General features: G+C 46.9%; 1 long non-coding RNA gene across 1 annotated transcript in view; it reads right to left on the bottom strand.

Annotated features, from left to right (window-relative positions):
* Nucleotides 1–21,156, bottom strand: part of LOC117077622 — a 37,139-nt gene extending 15,983 nt beyond the window's left edge. The window contains exons 1-2 of the long non-coding RNA XR_004434814.1: nt 20,786–21,156; nt 5,356–5,458 (exon numbers count right to left, since the gene is read on the bottom strand). This is a non-coding gene — a long non-coding RNA (uncharacterized LOC117077622). The remainder of the gene's footprint in view (nt 1–5,355; nt 5,459–20,785) is intronic.
* Between the last annotated feature and the right edge of the window lie 3,463 nt (nt 21,157–24,619).

Genomic DNA, 24,619 nt, shown 5'->3' with positions numbered 1-24,619 from the left:
TGAGAGAGGACAGCATTCCAGGTGGAGGAGTCTAGGAATGGGTATTTAGGAAACGCGTCTGCGGTGCTGGAAGCAGGCCTGTTTGATTGTAAGAAGTAATGAGGTTGGTCAGCCACATCACAACTTTTTTAGACACGGTCATTTTCAGATGCCCAGGGTACAGCATTCAGTCCTTCAGAATGAGGACTAGAATTTAAGCAGAGCCTCTGAGGTCTCATGTCCACTGTTCAACTGACCTCCTTGGAGAAAACAACTCTTCTGGAGGGTGGAGGCATCCACAAGGTTCTAGGAAAATCATCCTTTTCTCTTCTGAAGCTGAAAAATAGGTCTCTGGGAAGAGCAGGGACTAAGGCCATATTTAAATCCTAAAATGGCCGGGCACGGTGGCTCACGCCTGTTATCCCAGCACTTTGGGAGGTCAAGGCGGGCGGATCACCTGAAGCAGGAGTTCCAGACCAGCCTGGCCAACGTGGTGAAAACCCCATCTCTACTAAAAATACAAAAAATTAGTTGGGCGTGTGGTGGGCACCTGTAATCCTAGCTACTCAGGAGCTGAGGCAGGAGAATCGCTTGAACCAGGAGGCAGAGGTTGCAGTGAGCCAAGATCACGCCATTGCACTCCAGCCTGGGCCACAAGAGGTGAAACTCCATCTCAAAAATAATAATAATTAAATCCTAAAATCTTCAGCTGGAAGTGGCTCTGGCTTAAGAATTCAAGAGTTTTAATTGAAGGAGGGTCATCCACCATATCTGAAAGGCTTCATACTCTTCAATTTCATGTGGGGAGTGGGGAGGGAGAGGAAAATAGTTCAAGGGCTCTCAAGGTCCATTTCCTGATGGGTTCTTTGGAGCTATGGTTATGATTTGGTGCCACCTGGTGTCCAAGACAGAATATAGCGCCCTCGTGTAGAAGCCGCCTTCCCCCTTCTTCCTAAATCAATAGCACTGAACTGCTTCCCAGCATCCAGGGATGGGGCTATCTTCCTTCCAGCAGGATAGAGCCAGTCATTCAGAGGCATTCTGGGGTCTGTGTAAATGGAAAAGAGGAGGAGGAAAGGGAAAGTCCTGCACCAGGCCTCATAGCCATCCTTCCTATGTTACCAAAGTGTCTCTTTTTCCCCAGAGCACCCCTGTGGTAAATAGAGTATCTTCCTCCAGAGTACTTTCCCCAGAATACTACAGGACTGGGTTTGCCATGTCCCCCTCTCCACACCCACACATTCTCTTATGGTGGCTTGAGTATCCACAAAAGATTATTACAATACCTCTCTCTCAGACGTGACCAAGAGAAATTGTCATGATTGTCTAGGGTGGCCAAGGGAGGAACAGTAAATGAGTCTTGTTCCCCACTCAGCTCAAGTTTAAGTGTTGTTTCTTCCTGAGTGGGCTATACTATTCTAGAATGACTGGGCTAGAATAGCTCCTCCATAAGAAACCTGTTTATGAAACTACACTGAGAAATCCTACAGCCCCTCTTAAAGGTTAGGGGAGGGAGAAACGGTGCCTCTGATAATAGAACAGATGTGTGGCCCCCTTTCCCCTCAAGCCCCCCTAAACAGATTCAAAAGGATCAATAAAATTGGACACTGCGACTGGGTGTGGTGGCTCATGCCTGTAATTCCAGCACTTTGGGAGGCCGAGGTGGGCAGATCGCTTGAGGTCAGGAATTTTCGAGACCAGCTGGCCAACGTGGTGAAAACCCATCTCTACAAAAAATACAAAAATTAGCCAGGCTTGGTGGAGGGTGCCTGTAATCCCAGCTACTCTGGAGGGTAAGGCAGGAGAATCACTTGAACCTGGAAGGCGGAGGTTGCAGTGAACTGAGACGGTGCCACTGCACTCCAGCCTGGGTGACAGCATGAGGCTGTGTCTCAACACAAACAACAACAATAACAAAACAAACAAACAAAAAAAAACAGAAAAAAACTGGAGTGGTCTGATGATGTCTTATAAAGGAGTATTAGTAGAGCATAGTTTGAGGGGATGGCTTGAACTGGGATGGCCAGAGCTGAGCAAGGACAAGACTGAGCCAATGAAAAGGTTACTCCTTCTGCCACTACTTCCATTCCTAGGTACCCTTAAAGTCTGAGTTTCTGTGGGTCCACCTCAGGCTCTTCTGGGTGCTGGAGAATCCTGGACCAGCTCTCAGTTTGGATTGTCAACTGCAGGTGAGGGGCATGAAAATGGCAGAAGTGCAAAAGAAAGAAACCATCAGCTAGACTAGAATGCTTCAATTCATGGATCACTACTTTTATTTGCCTCAATTCTTCCCTGGTCCCTACATTACAGGGCTGCCAGAGTGCATGCCCTCTAACTGTACTGGCTAAGAAGTAAATAAATTCCTTTTTATCTTTTAGTTAAGACAAGGCTGCAATTTTTGAAAAGTAACATTTGCTAGGACACTAATGGATAAGAAAGTAACCAAAAAAGGTAACAAGAGAACACACAAACAAATGGGCTTATAATGTTCACATTTCTTATCCTGTATCAACTAAAGTTTAACCATAGTTGGCCGGGCCTGATGGCTCACACCTGTAATCCCAGCACTTAGGGAGGCCGAGGTGGGCAGATCACCTGAGGTCAGGAGTTTGAGACCAGCCTGACCAACATGGTGAAACCCTGTCTCTACTAATAAAAATAAATTAACCCCATCTCTACTAAAATACAAAAATTAGCTGGGCATGGTGGCACACTCCTGTAATCCCAGCTACTCGGGAGGCTGAGGCTGGAGAATAGCTTGAACCCGGAAGGTGGAGCTTGCACTAAGCTGAGTCACTGCACTCCAGCCTGGATGACAGAGCGAAATTCCATCTCAAATAAGTAAATAAATAAATAAAGCTTAACCATAGAGGAGGCCGGGTGCAGTTGTTCACGCCTGTAATCCCAGCACTTTGGGAAGCTGAGGCAGGTGGATCACCTGAGGTCAGGAGTTCGAGACCAGCTGGGCCAACATGGTGAAACCCTGTCTCCACTAAAAATACAAAAAATTAGCCAGGCGTGGTAGCAGGCACCTGTAATCCCAGCTACTTGGAAGACTGAGGCAGGAGAATTGCTTGAACCCGGGAGGTATAGGTTGCAGGGAGCCGAGATCGTGCCATTGCACTCCAGTCTGGGCAACAAGAGAGAAACTCCGTGCAGAGACCTAGAGGGTGCCTTCTATCCTGGCACGTGCTGCTTGCCGGTTCTACAGTCACCCTGGCCCTTGGGTTTCCCCCACCCTCCTCCCACCCTTTTCAGGCCTCCGGAAAGAGAAGACCCCCAGTAAAACTCTACCCCTTCACATAGTTTTGATGACTTAGGACATGTGTTCGGACAAATACAAATAAATGTGCTTACGATTCTAATCAGAAAAAGACACTTAGAATTGAGACTGCTTCTGAAAATCTGATCCTGTGCTGGCAGTTCCTGTTGATATCAGCTAGTATTTCGTTTTAGTCCCCTAAAGTGGCCATGTGACCTTGATGGCAAACGCCATCTTTCTGCGGAGCACGCCTGCGCTGCATCAGGCTGCTCTGACGGCTCTCTCGCGCTCCGCCTTTTCCGATTTCAAAAGCTTTAGACCGCCCACCAAGACCCTTTTTCCGGTCGGAGAGGCCGGGCAGGCTCTCAGGTCATTTGCGGAGCAAACGTGATTGACACAATCTGCGTCTAATGAATGTTCGTCTGCTTCCCGGCTCGGATTACTAGTTCCGCTCCCTTTCCCAGCTCCTTTTTGATGACTCATCCCTCAAATTCTTCACACGCTCGCCTGATTCCCGCCCCTCCCGTCCTCTCTCGCCTCGTTCCCACTTGACGCCCACCCCCCACCTCCGCCGCCTTGCTCTAGGGAAGTGGATTTGGTGAATCCTATCGAGGATCGTTTTTTACAGTGTATTTTGAACATATAGAAGCAAAAAGCACAATTTCCGCACAGGAAAGAGGAGGTTCATTTCCTTATAAGGTGCTTAACCCCTCATTGTTCTTTGAGCTTTCTCCCTTCCGCAAGATCGGGGTGGGGGCAGGGGCGGGAGAAACGACAGCGAGGCTTTCCCTCTCGGTTTCCAGTTCAATTCCAGACCCCCCGCAGCTCTGAGTCCCTAGCAAAGGTCAGCTGCCTTGCCCCAACAGCCGCCCCACCGAGAGAGGAGTCCAGGGAAGCACAGTCAGGGTTGAAGGTTTACAAACATTTCTCCGGGTCTTGGGCATCTGCAGTGGGCACCTGCAGTGGGCACGTATGACAGTTTTGCCGAGGACTGCAAATGCAAAATTGCAGCCCTAAAGAGGAAACAGACTTCAGTCGTTAATAGGGGAGGGGGAAAGGAAGGGGGAGTAAGAAAAGTAGGGAACTGAGACTGAAATACAAGCTGTTCTGGACCCAAACTCTTGAAATAGGCGAATGAATGGACTTCCACCTGCACAAGAAATCCTAGCTTCCTGGATAGGGTCAAATGAAGTCAATAGAACATCCATAGTGGGAAGTTGGCAAGAGACTGGCTAAGTTTGCCCCCTTTGGGCTGCTGCTTGTAGTCTCATTTGCTCTTTGATGCTCACACAACCATCACCACTTCTCTGCTGTGTCTCTTCATCCCACAGCTAAAGCATGTGATTGAAAACTTGCAGTTTGACCTAAGTTTAACACTGCCTTGTATAGGGCTTTGTGAATAATGGGTGCAGGATCAATTCCCTGGAGCCTGAGTATCATACCAAAGGCTAGAGACTCAGGGGCTTCCCAGTCTGCAAAGTGCTCTCAGACTCAGGCACATATTCTGAGAGAGCTTTTGCATTTTGGTATTGATCTCCAGGAGAGGGGAGGAGTTTGCCGATTGGGAAAACAAAGAAGGTGCTAAGAAATAGGTGGCCACCTTATTTTTCGATTCCCTCCTAAGCAGCCCTGCTGCTCTCCCTTTGGAGGCCCCTTGGCTAAGTCTCATCCAATGTTCATTTGCATTGTCCAGCTTGCCCCTCTGGCCTCAGAGAGGAATGTAGCCATGAACAGGAAAGAGGAGGCATGCTTTCTGTCCCTGCTGGGGTGAAGAGTAAGTGGAGACACAAATCCTACCCCCTCCCCAGCTTCTGCTTCCAGCGCCTCTCCTTCATCTTCATCACAAAACATTTCTAAGGCGTTTCTCTGTCCAATACTCCGTCCACATTAGTTTACACGCAGTCGTTGCCTTGACAATCAGAGACAACAAGGGCTGAGTGACACTGAAAATGCAGAAAGCGGCCAGTCGTGGTGGCTCATGCCTGTAATCCCAGCACTTTAGGAGGCCGAGGCAGGCGGATTACTTGACGTCAGGAGTCCAGACCAGCCGATCAACATGGCAAAACCCTGTCTCTACTAAATTACAAAAATTAGCTGGGCATGATGGTGCATACCTGTAATGCCAGCTACTCAGAAGGCTGAGGCAGGATAATCGCTTGGACCTGGGAGGCGGAGGTTGCAGTGAGCCAAGATCGTGCCGCTGCACTCAGTGAGACCCTGTCTCAAAAAAATAAAATAAAAAAAGAAAGAAAATGCAGAAAGCACATATATGCAGGGTGAGGAGAAGTAGGTTCATGTGTAAAATATGTAATCCACAAATGTTCACACCAGCTACACATCTGAGGTCAGTGCAATTTCAGGGGGAAGAAATCAGGATAAATGTATGTAACTGAAATGAAAAGTGGGAGTGGGCAATTGTGAGAGTTTTTGATTTATCTAGGCATATTGGGACCAGGAAAGCTATTGGCTTTCGACTGCACAGGATTCCTAGAGGACATGGGATTGCAGAAACATCTGAGCGACAGAACCAAATGGTGATAAGGTACTTGCCTCCTGAGGTAGGAATGGGATTAGCAAATGGAATAGACTTTGATCAGGAATGGAATAACCAGTGATTATTATTTCTTTTCCTCCTCCTCTCTCAACACACATTTGTTGAGTGCCAATTCTGTCGTAGATACTGGAAACATAAAAACAATAATGATAGAAAATAGTTCTTGGATATTTACTTGGGTGCCAGCTACTATATTAAGCATGTTATCTTCTTAAATCTCAAAGTGACGTTCTGATGTAGGTATCATTATCATGCCCATTTTGCAGATGAGCCAGCTGTGGTTCAAAGAGATGAAGTGACTCACCCAAGACCACACAACTGGTTGTAAGTGAAAGAAGTGGGATTTGAATCTAGAAATTAAAGTCTAGAGCCTATGCATTTAATCAGTATGCTCTACCTTATCTTTTATCAGGACAGTGACAGAAATTGGATTCCTTTGGTGACAGGGGATGCTAGAACAGGGAGGGTCAGGACTGTGAGAGCAGACAGATGGTCCAGGGTAAAGCAGAAGATCCCAGAAGTAGAAGCAGAGCCTCAGCCAGCTATTTAGACAGGCAGGTAGAGCAAGCATCTGGGTAACCAGGATGCAGCAGAAGCCAGGAGGAAGCCCAGACAGGCAGGTGGTTGGCAGCCAGAGTGTCTGGCAGCCAGTGACAGAGGCCCTGCCATGGGGCCTGGGCTCCCAGGGAAGGATGCCAGGTGTCAAAAGGTCTGGCAAGAGCTAGACAAGCACTATCCCTGTGAAGATGAAGGTGCCAGACAGGACACGAAGGTAGGACGCAGGAGCTGGGGGCACCAGAACAGGTGCTTCAGGTAGGGGCTTCTCTACAACAAAGCAGGAAACAGTCTTATGAGAGCAGGGACCAGCTTCACTCATTCACCCTTGAGTCTACTCTTTCATTTTTTGAGCTCTTGCCATGTTCCAAGTACTATGCTAGGCTCTGAGGTAACACACAGTCCGGCAGGGGAGCCAGACCTGTTTTACAGGTATCTCCAATACTGTGTGATAAGTTCTATATTAGAGGCACAGACAGTGTGGTGATGGGGGTGGGGAATACTAACTTATCCTGACAGAGTTCTCAAATAATTGTTTTTTGTTTTTTTTTTTAGATAGAGTCTCGCTCTGTTGCCCAGGCTGGAGTGCAGTGGTGCAATCTCGGCTCACTGCAACCTTTGCCACCAGGTTCAAGCGATTCTCCTTCCTCAGCCTCCTGAGTAGCTGGGATTACAGGCATGGGCCACCATGCCCAGCTAATTTTTGTATTTTTAGTAGAGACGGGGTTTCACCATGTTGTCCAGGCTGGTTTTGAACTCCTGGCCTCAAGTGATCCACCCGCCTCAGCCTCCCAAAGTGCTGGGATTACAGCCATGAGCCACTGTGCCTGGCCCACAAAGAATATTAACTCTGAGCTGGGTCTTTAAAGAAGAGTAATTTTGGCCGGGCGCGGTGGCTCACGCCTGTAATCCCAGCACTTTGAGAGGCCAAGGCGAGTGGATCACGAGGTGAGATCGAGACCATCCTGGCTAACACAGTGAAACCCCGTCTCTACTACAAATGCAAAAAAATTCACTGGGCGTGGTGGCGGGCGCCTATAGTCCCAGCTACTCAGGAGGCTGAGGCAGGAGAATGGCGCAAACCCGGGAAGCGGAGCTTGCAGTGAGCCGAGATCGCGCCACTGCACTCCAGCCTGGGCGACAGAGCGAGACTCCATCTCAAAAAAAAAAAAAAAAGAAGAAGAAGAAGAGAAATTTTCCAGGCTCAGAGTGGTGGGGAGAATTTCAGACAGAGGGAATAAAGTTTTGAAAGAGTAAGGCACATTTCGGGGACAGTAAGCAATTCATACAGGACAACGGGTACATGGTAGGGAGGGGTGGGGAACATGAATCTGAAGAAGACCTAAGGCAAAATTTTAAAGGCTTTTCTGAGAGCTGCTGAAGATCTTGGATACTCTCCCATAGGTAAAGGTGAGCCAGCTGTGGTCTTTATGTCAGCAAGTACCTGGATTACACTGGGGTGTTTTAGAAAGACCACGAGGGACAGACAGTACCCGGATGCACTGGAGGCAGATGGATAACCAAGAGGTTCTTGCAATTGTTCAGGCAAAAAAAAAAAAAAAGAATGATAGGAGCGGCCGGGAGCAGTGGCTCATGCCTGTAATCCCAGCACTTTGGGAGGCCGAGGCGGGCAAATCACAAGGTCAAGAGATCGAAACCATCCTGGCCAACATGGTGAAACCCTATCTCTACTAAAAATACAAAAATTAGCTGGGCATGGTGGTGCATGCCTGTAGTCCCAGCTACTCGGAAGGCTGAGGCAGGAGAATCACTTGAACCCAGGAGGCGGAGGTTGCAGTGAGCCGAGATTGCGCCACTGCACTCTAGTCTGGCGACAGAGCGAGACTCTGTCTCAAAAAAAAAAAAAAAAAATGATAAGAGCTTGAGCTAAGATAGTGACAGAGATGATTAGTTTGGGAAAACATTTCTGAAGGAGAATTGGCAAGACTCAGTGATTGATATGGTCGATGAGGGGGGAAAAGGAGTCATAAACAACTCAAAAAATTTTTTGCTTGAGAAACTGGGCTTGGCCGGGCGCGGTGGCTCAAGCCTGTAATCCCAGCACTTTGGGAGGCCGAGATGGGCGGATCACGAGGTCAGGAGATCGAGACCATCCTGGCTAACACGGTGAAACCCCGTCTCTACTAAAAAAATACAAAAATTAGCGGGCGAGATGGCGGGCGCCTGTAGTCCCAGCTACTCGGGAGGCTGAGGCGAGAGAATGGCGTAAACCCGGGAGGCAGAGCTTGCAGTGAGCTGAGATCTGGCCACTGCACTCCAGCCTGGGCGACAGAGCGAGACTCCGTCTCAACAAAAAAAAAAAAAAAAAAAAAAAGAAACTGGGCTTGTGGTGACATCATTCACATAGGGACTGGGAATCTAAGATGGGGAGCAGGTTTTACGGAGGGAGACAAGTGATTCAGTTTGGCATATGTTGAGTTGGAGGTACCCGGTGGTGTGCTGGAAGACATTTAACTACTGGCTCTAGATGGTGGGAAAAGCCTTGATGAACCAATTCCTGTGGTAAATACTCCCACCCCTAATTTCAAGCCACCCCTAATGTGACATCAATCACTCGAAAAATTCCTAAAATTTTAACAACTGGTCTCAGAGACCCATGGAAAGAACTATACCAGATACTTTGAGAGCACAGGCTTCTGATGGCATTGCTTAAATAACTTTGAGACTGTACCACTGGACTAAGTTGAGATTTCCAGAACTCCAGTGGAGAAGCCGATGGGGTCACAAAACTGCTAACCCAGTATCTTAGCAGAACAAGAATTAATTACATAGGACTGAATAAACTGATGAAAGATTATTATGGTTTTTATTTAGAATATTGCTGCTGGATTTAAGAAAGCCCTTTTCTCTTTTCAGTTATCTATACTCATAACAACTAGTAGATTATACTTTTATTTATCTATTTATTTATTTATTTTTATTTGAGATAGACTCTCGCTCTGTCGCCCAGGCTGGAGTGCAGTGGTGCAATCTCAGCTCACTGCAAGCTCCACCTCCAGGGTTTACGCCGTTCTCCTGCCTCAGCCTCCCGAGTAGCTGGGACTACAGGCGCTCACCACCACGCCCAGCTAATTTTTTTTGTATTTTTAGTAGAGACGGGGTTTCACTGTGTTAGCCAGGATGGTCTTGATCTCCTGACCTCGTGATCCGCCCACCTCGGCCTCCCAAAGTGCTGGGATTACAGGCGTGAGCCGCCGCACCCAGCCTATTTATTTATTCATGTATTTATTTTTGAGACGGAGTCTCACTCTGTCGCCCAGGCTGGAGTGCAGTGGCGTGATCTTGGCTCACCGCAACCTCTGCCTCCCAGATTCAAGTGATTTTCCTGTCTCAGCCTCCCTAGTAGCTGGGATCACAGGCGGTGCCACCACGCCTGGCTAACTTTTGTATTTTTTAGTAGAGATGGGGTTTTGCCATGTTGGCCAGACTGGTCTCGAACTCCTGACCTCAGGTAATCCACTCACCTCCGCCTCCCAAAGTGCTGGGATTACAGGCATGAGCCACCATGCCTGGCTTTTATAAACAGAAATGAGATATTTATCTTCTCTCCCTGACTGGTTCCTATGGAATTTGGGAACTCTTATTGAGTACTCTTATTTTCATGGCAATATAATTATTTGCATAAATTCAATAAGAATCTGTCCTCTTCTAACAGGACATAATTGAAAACATTGGTTCTATATCCAGGACTCTGACTGGAATGTCATATTCGAGAATAGTATGCATAGAATGAGATATGACCAAACAGTTTTAAGAAGCTAAGGTTGACTTTATGGACCAAATGCTTACAAAGCCCTCATGAGAAAACTGACTTGGTACCTGGCTTATAGGGATCCCAACCTTATTCATGTTTACAAAACAAGCCTAGTCTCATTAGATTTAGTGTTATTCCCCGGGCATGATGGCTCATGCCTGTAATCCCAGCACTTTGAGAGGCTGAGGCGGGTGGATCATTTCCCCAGGTAAGACACAAGGTCACTTCATGGCAGGCAGGCTCAGGAACCTTAGGATATTTATGGGACCTTGAGAAGAGAGGAATTCACCCAAATTTATAAGTACTGCAGGTAAAATCTGGTCACAAGTTCTTGGCTTGGCTTCCTAGCCTCCATAAGGCTTTTAAAAATCTAATATGAGGCCGGGCGCGGTGGCTCAAGCCTGTAATCCCAGCACTTTGGGAGGCCGAGGCGGGCGGATCACAAGGTCAGGAGATCGAGACCATCCTGGCTAACACGGTGAAACCCCGTCTCTACTAAAAAGTACAAAAAACTAGCCGGACGAGGTGGCGGGCGCCTGTAGTCCCAGCTACTCTGGAGGCTGAGGCAGGAGAATGGCGTGAACCCGGAGGCGGAGCTTGCAGTGAGGTGAGATCCGACCACTGCACTCCAGCTTGGGCAACAGAGCGAGACTCCGTCTCAAAAAAAAAAATATATATATATATATATATATATATATAATATATATAATATGAAACTCCAGGCTGGGCACCATGGCTCATTCCTATGATCCCAGCACTGTGAGAGGCCAAGGTGAGTGGATTGCTTGAGCCCAGGAGTTTGAGACCAGCCTGGTCAACATGACAAAACCTCATCTCAACTAAAAATATAAAAAATAACCAGGGATGGTGGCATGCACCTGTAGTCCCAGCTACTAGGGAGGCTGAAGTGGGAGGATCACCTGAGGCCGGGAGGTCAAGGCTACAGTGAGCCGAGATTGTGCTGCTACACTGCAGCTGGGGCAACAGAGTGAGACCCTGTCTCAAAAAGAAAAGAAAGAAAAAACTAATACGAGTTTCCTTATTAAAACTTACAGCAAGCAAACTGAAAAAGTCCTATGTGGCCATATACCATTCTTGCTGCTCTTATGTAAATAATACCACCAAGTTATTTTATTTATTTATTTTATTTATGTATTTATGCGTTAGGAGTTTCGCTCTCCTTGCCCATGCTGGAGTGCAATGGCACGATCTCTCTCGGCTCACTGCAACCTCCGCCTCCCAGGTTCAAGCGATTCTCCTGCCTCAGCCTCCCAAGTAGCTGGAATTACAGGCATGTACCACCATGCTCAGCTAATTTTTTGTATTTTTAGTAGAGACAGGGCTCCTCCATGTTGGTCAGGCTGATTTCGAACTCCCGACCTCAGGTAATCCACCCGCCTTGGCCTCCCAAAGTGCTGGGATTATAGGCGTGGGTCACCGCGCCTGGCCCATTTATTTATTTTTGAGACAGGGTCTCACTCTGTCACCCAGGCTGCAGTGCAGTGGCATGATCTTGGCTCATCGCCACCTCTGCTTCCCGGGTTCAAGCGATTCCCCTGCCTCAGCCTCCGGAGTAGCTGGGATTACAGGCATCTGCCACCACACCCAGCTAACTTTTGTATTTTTTAGTAGAAACAGGGTTCACCATGTTGGCCGGGCTGGTCTCGAACTCCTGACCTCAAGTGATCCACCTGCCTCAGCCTCCCAAAGTGCTGGGGTTACAGGCATGAGCCACCGTGCCCAAACAATAACACCAAATCTAATGAAACCAGACTTGTTGTGTAAACAAGAATAACCTTACTGGCCTGGGTGTGGTGGCTGGCTCATGCCTATAATGCCAGCACTTTGGGAGGCCGAGGCAGGTGGATCACCTGAGGTCAGGAGTTTGAGACCAGCCTGACCAACATGGAGAAATCCCATCTCTACTAAAAATACAAAATTAGCTGGGCATGGTGGTGCATGCCTGTAATCCCAGCTACTTGGTAGGCTGAGGCAGGAGAATGGCTTGAACCTGGGAGGCGGAGGATGCGGTGAGCCGAGATTGCACCATTGCACTCCAGCCTGGGCAACAAGAGTGAAACTCCATTTCAAAAAAAAAAAGAACAATCTTACTCTGATGATTTTTTGTTTGTTTGTTTGTTTTTGTTTTTAGTTTTTGTTTTTGTTTTTGTTTTTGAGAGGGAGTTGCCCTCTGTCGCCCAGGCTGGAGTGCAGTGGCAACATCTTGGCTCACTGAAAGCTCTGCCTCCCAGGTTCACGCCATTCTCCTGCCTCAGCCTCCCACGTAGCTAGGACTACAGGCACCCACCACCATGCCCAGCTAATTTTTTTTTTTTTAATTTCTTAGTAGAGATGAGGTTTCACCATGTTAGCCAGGATGGTCTCAATCTCCTGACCTCGTGATCTGCCCGCCTCGGCCTCCCAAAGTGCTGGGATTACAGGCGTAAGCCACTGCTTCCGGCCATACACTTTATTTTTAGTAGAGACAGGGTTTCACCATGTTGGCCAGGATGGTCTCAATCTCCTGACCTCATGATCCGCCCGCCTCAGCCTCCCAAAGTGCTGGGATTACAGGTGTGAGCCACTGCACCCGGCCTCTTTTTGTTTTTAATTGAGACAGAGTGTCGCTCTCTCACCCAGGCTGGAATACAGTGGCATGATCTCGGCTCACTGCAACCTCTGTCTCCCGGGTTCAAGCGATTCTCCTGCCTCAGCCTCCTGGGTAGCTGAGATTACAGGCACGTGCCACTATGCCTGGCTAATTTTTGTATTTTTAGTAGAGATGGGGTCTCACCATGTTAGCCAGGCTGGTCTCGAACTCCTGACCTCAGGTGATTCCCCTGCCTTGGCCTCCCAAAGTGCCGGGATTACAGGCGTGAGCCACCGTGCCCGGCCTTGTTTGTTTGTTTGTTTTTAAACCCCCCTTCTGCACACTGATTTTGGTTGTCATTGATCAAAAAGGGGGGTGACTGTAGAAAGAAATTTTATGTTTCAATAGAAAACTTTAGCACACCCTTGTGGGTTGTTAGATTCTAGTCCTGTTCATTGTCTTTGAAATATTTTTCACCACTTGGCAATCTACATTTTACGTTTTACTTTGTTATCTACCTGTAAGTTGGACTAGATTCTGCTGTCCTGTGCATTTTGTTAGTCCTCAACAAATTCTCAATTCTTCCAGTTTCCTTCAATATCTAGCTACAACTCTCTAAATTGATCTTTCCAATTATTTTCCCACCCTCCTGACTTGGTGACACTGGGAACTAAAACCTAACTGCCCAGATCCTTACTGGAACTCTAGGTTGTCTTGTAGCTGACTTTCTTTCTCCCCAGGATCTAAAGAAGCCCTACAAGCGAAAGCAAGACACCTTGATATAAAACTTCAAAAGGATTCGTCACCAAAGCCGATCATGTATGAACAACTTCCTGCCTGCTGCTGTGTGGGCCACTCAGGAAGTTCAGTGGAACTTCCGTGCTCTTCCATGCTTCGCTCCAGGAAATAACCATGCAAACTGCAAATCAGAAAATTCCTTGGCTTGCCACTGCTGTCCTCACTCCACCATCTAAAGATGCTTCAAGCCCAGTGTATAGAAATCTTCTCAACTGGTTGCCCTCTGGACTCATGAATTATAGTCTGCTCCAACCATCAGTCTTTTTTTTTTTTTTGTTTTCACAGAAACCACCCTCATTAAATACCTGATTGCAAATATCCTTACTACCAAGTCTCAACACATGGTTCAGCTGGTCCTTAATGAACAAAAGGCTACTGAATAAGAAATGATTTAAATTGTTCAGAGGAAAGAAGAATGTCACTTCTTGCCTTGAACAAGAGGAGGAACTAAAAAAGAATCTCTCATTGACCAAACTTTATTTAGGTTCCTCTGAGCTCTCTTTTTGACTAGGCCTCTACGTTGGCCCTTGTCCTTCCTTGTCCTGCCCAGTCAAGTCTTAGCAGGGAATCCTGCTAAGTATCCCTCTCTTGTTAATACCTGATCAAGTTCTTCATTGCCCCACTTTTTGTTTTGTTTTGTTTGTTTGTTTGGATGTTTTGTTTGTTTGTTTTGAGACGGAGTCTCGCTCTGTCACCCAGACTGGAAAACTGTGATGCGATTTTGGCTCACTGCAACCTCTGCCTCCTGGGTTCAAGCGATTCTCATGCCTCAGCCCCCGAAGTAGCTGGGATTACAGGCGCCCGCCACTACGCCTGGCTAATTGTTGTACTTTTATTTTATTTTATTTTATTTATGTATGTATGTATTTATTTATTTATTTTTGAGACAGAGTCTTGCTCTGTCGCCCAGGCTAGAGTACAGTGGCATGATCTCGGCTCACTGCAACCTCCACTTCCCAGGTTCAAGCAATTCTCCTGCCTCAGCCTCCTGAGTAGCTGAGACAACAGGCGCCCGCCACCACGCCTGGCTAATTTTTGTATTTTTAGTAGAGACAGAGTTTCACCCTATTGGCCAGGCTGGTCTCGAACTCCTGACCTTGTGATCTGCCCGCCTCGGCCTCCCAAACTGCTGGGAATGCAGGCATGAGCCATGGCACCCGGCCTTATTTTATTTATTTATTTATTTATTTATTTATTTATTTATTTTATTTGTGGAGACAGAGTCTCACTCTGTTGCCCAGGCTGGAGTGCAGTGGCACGATTTCAGCTCACTACAACCTCTGTCTCCCAGTTCAAGCGATTCTCCTGCCTCAGCCTCCCAAGTAGCTGGGATTACAGGCGACTGCCACTATGCCCGGCTACTATATTTGTACTTTTAGTACAGACGGGGTTTTGCCGTGTTGTCCACATAGGTCTCAAACTCCTGACATCGTGATCCGCCCACCTCGGCCTCCCAAAGTGCTGGGATTACAGGCATGAGCCACCATGCCCGGCCATTCCCCTACTTTTGATCTCTAAATCCTTGGTCCTACTCTTGATGTCACCTCTCAGTAATTGTCCATCCGCTGACCCCTTATCCCACTCCTTGGCTATAAATAAATCCCCATGTGCCCTTACTGTATTTGTATTGTATTTGGAGTTGAACTCCATCTTTCTTCCCTATTGGAATAGAATAGTCTTTTCTTTCCTTCCTTCTTTCCTTCCTTCCTTCCTTCCTTCCTTCCTTCCTTCCTTCCTTCCTTCCTTCCTTTCTCTTTCTTTCTTCCTTTTCTTTCTTTCTTTCTTTCTTTCTTTCTTTTCTAGAGACAGGGTCTCACTGTGTCACCAAGCTAGAGTGCAGTGATGTGATCATAGCTCACTGTAGCCTTGAGCTCCTGGGCCCCAGTGATCCTCCTGCCTCAACCTCCCAAGTAGCTAGGACCACACCAGGCTAATTTTTTATTTTTTAATTTTTATATATTTATTTCATTATTTATTTATTTATTCTGATACGGAGTCTCGCCCTGTCGCCCAGTCTGGAATCCAGTGGCGTGATCTTACCTCACTGCAACCTCCACCTGCCGGGTTCAAGCAATTCTCCTGCCTCTGCCTCCTGAGTAGCTGGGACTACAGCTGCCCGCCACCACACCCAGCTAATTTTTTGTATTTTTAGTAGAGATGGGGTTTCACCATGCCAGCCAGGCTGGTCTCAAACTCCTGACCTCGTGATCCACCCGCCTCGGCCTCCCAAAGTGCTGGGATTACCAGGCGTGAGCCACTGCTCCCAGCCTATTTTTTAATTTTTATTTGTTTTTCTTAATTTTTAAAGTATTGTGTAGAGATGAGGACTTGCTGTGTTGCCCACCCAACTACTTGGGAGGCTGAGGCAGAATTGCTTGAACTTGGGAGGCAGAGGTTGCAGTGAGCCAAAATCGCACCACTGTACTCCAGCCTGGGTGACAGAGTGAGACTCCATCTCAAAAAAAAAAAAAAGGCCGGGTGCGGTGGCTCACACCTGTAATCCCAGCACCTTGGGAGGCCGAGGCGGGCGGATCATGAGGTCAGGAGATCAAAACCATCCTGGCTAACATGGTGAAACCCCGTCTCTACTGAAATACAAAAAAAATTAGCCAGGCGTGGTGGCGGGCGCCTTTAGTCCCAGCTACTCGGGAGGCTGAGGCAGGAGAATGGCGTGAACCCAAGAGGTGGAGCTTGCAGTGAGCCAAGAGCACGCCACTGCACTCCAACCTGGGCAACAGAGTGAGACTCCATCTCAAAAAAAAAAAAATTAACAATTGGCTGCCAGTACAAGCTGACTTCAGCACATCAGTAGAGGTGCCTGAGGAACATCCAAGAGATGTTTAGAAGAGCACTGGAAACACAGATCTAGAGCTAGCAAGTTTCGGGCTGCTCTGCCTTTGTCCTCATCCTTGCCCCACCCCAGCTGTTCCTGCCTACGATGAGCTGATGAGTCCAGCTAATGGGCGAGCTGATGAGTCTAGCTAATGAGCCTGCCCACGCACCTGTACTCTGAGGCTATGCTCCCCTCAGCCTTGCCTTAGAGTCCAGCAGGTCAGGATGAGGAATCTGTCCCCCACATACCAACTGGATTGGTAATTAACCTTTTTCACAATTAAATGCAAGAGTGTCTTGCTGGACTCTCCCAGGACACAGTTTAGCTTAGTTCTCACCTGAATATTCTGGCAAAATTTCCCAAACTTTAGTTATTCAAGTATCACATTCACAATTTTTGCTCTATTTGCGTGACTACTTGTACTATTATTTACTTAACATTTTTCTTTAAATTGCCTTTAAATCAACTCCTTCCCTCTTTTGTAATATTGCCTCTTCCGAAGCAACAATAATCTAACTCACCTTAAAAAAAAAAAAAAAATCCATGAGGAGTATGTCACACTAGAGACCAACATTCTTTCTCTCAAGAAATTCAACACAGTCATCTTGAGACAGATTTCTGTTTCTTTCTTTTTCCTTTTTTGTTTTTGAGATGGAGTCTCGCCCTGTTGCCCAGGCTGGAGTACAGTGGCGCGATCTCTACTCACTGCAAGCTCCACCTCCCAGGTTCACACCATTCTCCTGCCTCAGCCTCCCAAGTAGCTGGGACTACAGGCACCCACCACCACACCCGGCTAATTTTTTGTATTGTTTAGTAGAGATGGGGCTTCACCGTGCTAGCCAGGATGGTCTCGATCTCCTGATCTCATGATCCGCCATCCTCGGCCTCCTAAAGTGCTGGGATTACAGGCGTGAGCCACCATACCCAGCCCTTTATTTTTTCCTTTCTTTCTTTTTTGAGATGGAGTCTCGCTCAGTCGCCCAGGCTGGAGTGCAGTGGCGTGATCTTGGCTCACTTCAACCTCTGCCTCCCAGATTCAAGCGATTATCTTGCTTCCACCTTCCACTTAGCTGGGATTACAGGTGTGTACCACCATGCTGGCTTATTTTGTATTTTTAGTAGAAACAGGGTTTCATCGTGTTGGTCAGGCTGGTCTCGAACTCCTGACCTCGAGTGATCCACCCGCCTTGGCCTCCCAAAGTGCTGGGATTACAGGCGCGAGCCACCGCACCAGGCCTTCTTTTCTTTTCTTTTCTTTTTTTTTTTTTTCTTTTTTGCTTTTCTTTTATTAAACTATTAAGCTCTGTGGCCAAGCTGGAGTGCTGGAGTGCAGTGGCATGATCTCAGCTCACTGCAATCTCCACCTCCCGGGTCCAAGGGATTCTCCTGCCTCAGTCTCCCAAGTAGCTGGGACTACAGGTGTACGACAACATGCGCAGCTAATTTTTGTATTTTTAGTAGAGACGGGGTTTCACCATGTTGGCCAGGATGGTCTCGATCTCCTGACCTCGTGTTCCAACCACCTCGGCCTCCCAAAGTGCTGCGATTACAGGCGCGAGCCACCGCACCAGGCCTTCTTTTCTTTTCTTTTCTTTTTTTTTTTTGCTTTTCTTTTATTAAACTATTAAGCTCTGTGGCCAAGCTGGAGTGCTGGAGTGCAGTGGCATGATCTCAGCTCACTGCAATCTCCACCTCCCGGGTCCAAGGGATTCTCTTGCCTCAGTCTCCCAAGTAGCTGGGACTACAGGTGTACGACAACATGCGCAGCTAATTTTTGTATTTTTAGTAGAGACGGGGTTTCACCATGTTGGCCAGGATGGTCTCGATCTCCTGACCTCGTGTTCCAACCACCTCGGCCTCCCAAAGTGCTGCGATTACAGGCGTGAGCCATCGCGCCTGGCCTGTTTTCTTTTTTTTGAGATAGGGTATCGTCCTGTCACCCCTGCTACAGTGTAGTGGCGCAATCTTGGCTCACTGCAGCCTCGACCTCCCAGACTCAGATGATCCTCCCACCTCAGCCTCCCTAGTAGCTAGGACTACAGGTGCATGCCACCACGCCTGGCTAATTTTTTATATTTTTAGTAGAGATGGGTTTCTGTCATGTTGCCCAGGCTGGTCTCAAACTTCTGGGCTCAAACAATCCTCTCACTTTGGCCTCCCACAGTGCTGGGATCATAGGCATGAGTCACAGTGCCCAGCCTGGAATCTCATATTAGATTTTTAAAAGCCTTCTGGAGGTTAGGAATCAAATTAAGAACTTGAGACCAGATTTCACCTGTGGTATCTATAAATTTGGGTGAATTCCTTTCTTCTCAAGGTTCCATGAATATCTTAAGGGTTCTGCCAAGAAGTGACCTTGTGACTTACGGGGCAAGTAATCCACCTGCCTCAGCCTCCCAAAGTGCTGGGATTACAGGCATGAGCCACCGCACGCCTGGGCAATAACACTGACTAATGAGACCAGGCTTGTCTTATAAACAAGAATAAAGCTGGGATCCCTGTAAGCAAGGTACCAGGCCAGTTTTCTCACGAGGGCTTTTTTAGCATTTGGTACATAAAGTCAACCTTAGCTCCTTAAAACTATTTGGTCATACCTCATTCTCTGTCTCAAAAAAAAAAAAAAGGAACAGGATGTGGTCATCACCCCCAAGGTCTCATAGTGTAGTAAGAGACAGACATCGAGATCCAGGAGCACAAGAAGGGAAGATAATTTCTATCAGAAGAAGGGGTTGGGAATCTGAGAAGTCTTCACAGAGGAGATGACATTAGAGTTGGGATTTGAAAGATGAGTAGAAGTTATCCCAGTGAAGAGTGGGGAGGGCATTCCAGGTAGAGGGACACATGAGCAAAGGCATTCAGATGTAAATGTCTGTGACATGGTTGGGGATGACTAACAGTTCAGTGCAGCTAAACTGCAGGCTGCTAGGGGCTAGACTGTGAAGGGACTCCTTTAGCCATGTTCAGGAGTTTGGACTTTATTCTGTAATCTAGATAATGGGAGCCTTCAGAGATTTTTTTAAGCTGGATTGATCACATGTCCGGAATTGGAAGGGTAAAATTGCAAGTGGGGAGGCAATTTGAGACACTTTCATAATTGTCTGAGCAGGAGGGGATGAGGGCCTGTTCTAAGCCAGTGAAAAGATGCTGGGGGAGAGTGAAGTAGAAGTAGAAATAGAGAAGTAAGGGAGGTGATCTGATTTAGGAAATAAAGATAATGACTTGATTTTTAGATCGATTATAGTGAAACTATTAAGCTCTCAGGCTGTGGAATCAGGAAGAATCTTGACTACATGACACCCCAGTTATGTGACCTTGGACATTATTTAACATCTCTGGGCTGAGTGCTGTGGCTCATGCCTGTAATCCCAGCATTCTGGGAGGCTGAGGCGGGCGGATCACTTGAGCCCAGGAATTCAAGACCAGCCACAGGCAATATGGTGAAACCCCACCTTTACAAACAATAGAAAAATTAGCCATGCATGGTGGCAGGCACCTGTAGTCCCAACTACTCAGAAGGCTAAGATGGGTGGATCACTTGAGTCCTGGAGACGGAGGTTGCAGTGAGCCAAGCTTACGCCACTGCACTCCAGCCTGGGCAACAGAGCAAGACTCTGTTTCAAAAAAAGAAAAAATCTCTGACCCTCAGCTTCCTCATCAACAAAGTGGGGATAATAAAATACTACCTTGTAGGATTGTTATAGGATGTAAAGAAGATAACATATGTGATATGCTTAGTATAGGACTCACAATTAAGTACTGAGTGTTAGCTATTATCATTAGTATTATTAATTTTACTGCAAGCTAAATTTAATAATTTAAATAATACTATTTAATTAATACTATTAAATTTAAATCATACTATTATCATTAGTATTACCAATTTTACTGCAAGCTCAATTCAGTGACTGGTGGAAATGTCCAATAGACAGTTGGAAATGTGAACTGAGGTGCGAAAGGAAGGTATGAACCAGAGATTTCTGATCCACCTTGTAGAGATAACAGTTGCTATAGGAGTGTGACTAAGTATCTGTGGAGGGCAGATAATGAAATTTTTTTTTTTTTTTTTGAAGCGGAGTTGTGCTCTTGTTGCCCAGGCTGGAGTGCAGTGGTACGATCTCAGCTCACTGCAACCTCCACCTCCCAGGTTAAAGTGGTTCTCCTGCCTCAGCCTCCCAAGTAGCTAGGATTACAGGCATGCGCCACCACGCCCGGCTAATTTTTGTATTTTTAGTAGAGACCGGGTTTCTCCATGTTGGTCAGGCTGATCTCAAACTCCCGATCTCAGGTGCTCCGCTCGCCTTGGCCTCCCCAAGTGCTAGGATTACAGTCGTGAGCCACCACGCCCGGCCAGAGAACGGAATTTTACAGAATGTTCACATTTAGATATGGTAGGAGAAAGGTCATAGAAAATTAGTGGCTTGAAAGGGAGGGGTCCTTACCTTGGAGAGGATCTTTAAATTGCTAATCAGTGGCTTCATTTAAGTCCACAGTCTCTGATACCTCTGCAGCATTGGATGCAAGTGACCTCTTAAAGCCTCCTTTCAGAATCTCTCTTCAGTTTCCATGGTGTTCTGTACACTTCGATCTTCTGTGATTATGCATAGATGTCACAGCTGAGAGCCTTATAGAGCTTACTTACTCCAGCCCCCTCATTTTACAAATGAGGAGACTAAAGAGTCAGAAAATGGAAGTAGCTTGTTCAAGGCTCACAGTCAGTTGTTCCTTCCTTGTCTTCCCCCACCAGCTTTTCTCACTTCCCATGGTTCTTCGCTCTTTCCTCTCATATACTCATTTCCTCTTTCGATAAACTCATCTGTCTGCATAGCTTCTAGTGTTGCTTTCAGGCTTTTGGTTGCCAAATCGAAATCTCTCCCACCCTTGCCTCTCTTCAGAGCTGCTATCCCACCTTTGTACAGTCAGCTAGATGTTCCACTAACCCTCACACCCAGCATGTCTGCACATCATCTTTCCCCATACAACTAGCTTCCCTCTTTGACTCCACTATCTATTAATGGCACCTCCACTTTCCTAGTTAATCCTTTACCAAGTCTGGTCAGTTAGTCCTACATAAAGCCCCATGCAGTGTAGTCATTAAGCACATTCCAGCTATAGGAAACCTTAAAGGTATTTATTTCTCCCAGCTTTGCCTTTTTCTTTCTCTTTCTTTCTTTCTTTTTTCTTTCTTTTTTTTTTTTCTGAGACAGAATTTTGCTCTCGTTGCCCAGGCTGGAGAGCAATGGCGCGATCTTGGCACACCGCAACCTCTGCCTCCCAGGTTCAAGCAATTTTTCTGCCTCAGCCTCCTGAGTAGCTGGGATTACAGGTGCATGCCACTACGCCTGGCTAATTTTTGTATTTTTAGTAGAGATGGGGTTTCGCTATGTTGGCCAGGCTGGTCTTAAACTCCTGACCTCAGGTGATTCACATGCCTCGGTCTCCCAAAGTGCTGGGATTACAGGCGTGAGCCACCATGCCGGGCCAGCTTTGCCTTTTTTGAAAGAAAAAATTGAGTCTGTGGGAGGCAAGGCAATACAGCCTGTGAATGGAAGTCAAGACTAGAACCCAGGGGCCAGACATAGTGGCTCACGCCTGTAATCCCAACACTTTGGGAGGCCAAGGTGGGCAGATCACCTGAGGTCAAGAGTTGAAGACTAGCCTGGCAACATGGCAAAACCTCGTCTCTACTAAAAACACAAAAATTAGCCGGGCATGGTGGTGGGCGCCTGTAGTCCCAGCTACTTAGGAGGCAAAGGCAGGAGAATTGCTTGAACCTGGGAGGTGGAGGTTGCAGTGAGCGGAGGTCACGCCACTGCACTCCAGCCTGGGTGACAGAGTGAGACTCTGTCTCAAAAAAAAAAAAAAAAGACTAGAACTCAGGGATATTGGAAACTCCGTCCAATGTACTTTGTACCACACCGCATTGCCTCTTGCAATCTTATTAGATTCGTCACTTCCTTTTCATCATTATTGCCACCTCCCTAGATTAAACCTTCATAATCTCATGCCTAGATTGTTGACACGGCCTCCTACCTACCTTTGCAGCCTCCAGCCTACCTAGTCCCCAGTGCATCCTGCCACGTTAATCACCCTAAAGCATTGTTTCCACCTTGTCTTTCTCACTGAAAAGCTTTTAGTGGTTCCTCACTGCCTACAAAATAAAAATAAATTCAAATTTCCAAGCCAGGCCCTAAAACTCCTCCAAAATCTGGTGCCAGCCCACCTTTCCATGCCTCATTACCCACACTACCTTTTATACCCTATGGCCCAGCCATATCCAATACCCTGTGTTCCTTGAACAGCTTATATACTTTCATGCCCTGTTGCCTTTTTACACACTGTCCTCTCAACTTCAAGCGTTCTTCCTTTGATTTTCTCCTGATCCAATGTCTACTACTCACCATCCAAGGCCCAACTCAAACGTCCTAGTGCATGAAATCATTTCAGATTCCCCTAGTCAGAATTAATCTCTGTGAAAACATGTGACAAGACTTCCTGTCATAGGTGTTCAGTAAATGTGACTTCCCATCCCCCTTCCCCTTTTCACCTGTGTTCCCATAACGTATTGCTAATACCTCTGTTAACACTGATTTCACTTACCTTGTAGTAGAGCTACTTATTTAAACAACCAATGAGACTCATCTCATTCATTCTGCATATAACACTGATTTCACTTACCTTGTAGTAGAGCTACTTATTAAACAACCAATGAGACTCATCTCATTCATTTTGCATCCTCCCAGCCCCTAACAGAGTTCCTGGTACACGATAGGTACCAGGAACTAACAAATATTTATTGAAATGAAATCTGTGGTGCCAAGTTTCATTAGTAATTCAGCAATACCCACTCCTGTTTCTGAACATGAAGTGATATGTTGAGAGAAGAGAATCTGGGAAACCTCTTTGGAAAATCGCCAACAATTTGCTTCAGAGCAGCTTCAGTAACTTGCAACCTGACTGTTGCTTGAGGATGATGAGGTATGAGGTAGGAAGGGTGACAACTCAAATAAGTTTCTTGTCCACGCATTCTTTTTTTTTTTTTTTTTTTTTTTGAGACAGAGTTTCTCTCTTGTTGCCAGGCTAGAGTACAATGGTGCGATCTCAGCTCATCGCAACCTCCACCTCCTGATTCAAGTGACTCTCCTGCTTCAGCCTCCTGAGTAGCTAAAATTACAGGCATGTGCCACCATGCCCAGCTAATTTTGTATTGTTAGTAGAGATGAGGTTTCTCCATGTTGGTCAGGCTGGTCTCAAACTCCCGACCTCAGGTGATCCACCTGCCTTGGCCTCCCAAATGCTGGGATTACAGGCATGAGCCACCAAGCCTGGCCTGTCCACGCTTTATTTATTTATTTATTTATTTATTTATTTATTTATTTTGAGACAGAGTCTCACTCTGTCGGCCAGGCTGGAGTTCAGTGGCGTGATCTCAGCTCACTGCAACCTCCATCTCCCAGGCTCAAGCAATTCTCCTGCCTCAGCCTCCCAGGTAGCTGGGATTACAGGCATGTGCCACCACGCCCGGCTAATTTTTGTATTTTTAGTAGAGACGGGGTTTCACCGTGTTAGCCAAGCTGGTCTCGAACTCCTAACCTCAGGTAATCTGCCCGCCTCGGCCTCCCAAAGTGATGGGATTACAGGCATGAACCACCAAGCGTGGCCTGTCCATGCATTCTTTAAAATCAGCTGAGGTCCAACTGAGCACGCTGGCTTACGCCTGTAATATCAGCATTTTGGGAGGCCAGGCAGGAGGAACATGAGGCCAGGATGCCGAGATCATCTGGCCAACATAGTGAAACCGTGTCTCTACTAAAAATACAAGAGTTAGCTGGGCGTGGTGGTGCATGCCTGTAGTCCCAGCTACTCGGGAGGCTGAGGCGGGAGAATCACTTGAATCTGGAAGGCAGAGGTTGCAGTGAGCTGAGATTGTGCCACTGCACTCCAGCCTGGCGACAGAGTGAGACTCCATCTCAAAAATAAATAGATAAATAAAATAAAATAAAATAAGCCTTAAGTCAATGCAGGCCCATCATCCCAAACCAGTGGGTTACAAGTTGCTGGAGAGAGTAGTGACTGGTGCTGAAGAGGTGAGGAAGTGGAAGCAGAAGCTCCTTCGAGCCATTTGGAAAAAGAGGCTACCATGATCCAGAAGTTAATCTTTCCCTGGAAAGGAATTCTTGACCTTGGAAGAGTGGGTAACCATGATGGATGATGCAGGCCAAGTAGGTTGGCATGTGTGACACACCTTTATGGTCTCTCCAAGCCATACTGGACAC

Source organism: Trachypithecus francoisi, unplaced genomic scaffold (genome assembly GCF_009764315.1).
Source record: "Trachypithecus francoisi isolate TF-2019V2 unplaced genomic scaffold, Tfra_2.0 Lachesis_group6, whole genome shotgun sequence".
NCBI classification, from domain to species: Eukaryota; Metazoa; Chordata; class Mammalia; order Primates; family Cercopithecidae; genus Trachypithecus; species Trachypithecus francoisi.
This window is presented reverse-complemented; position numbering and strand designations above follow the sequence as displayed.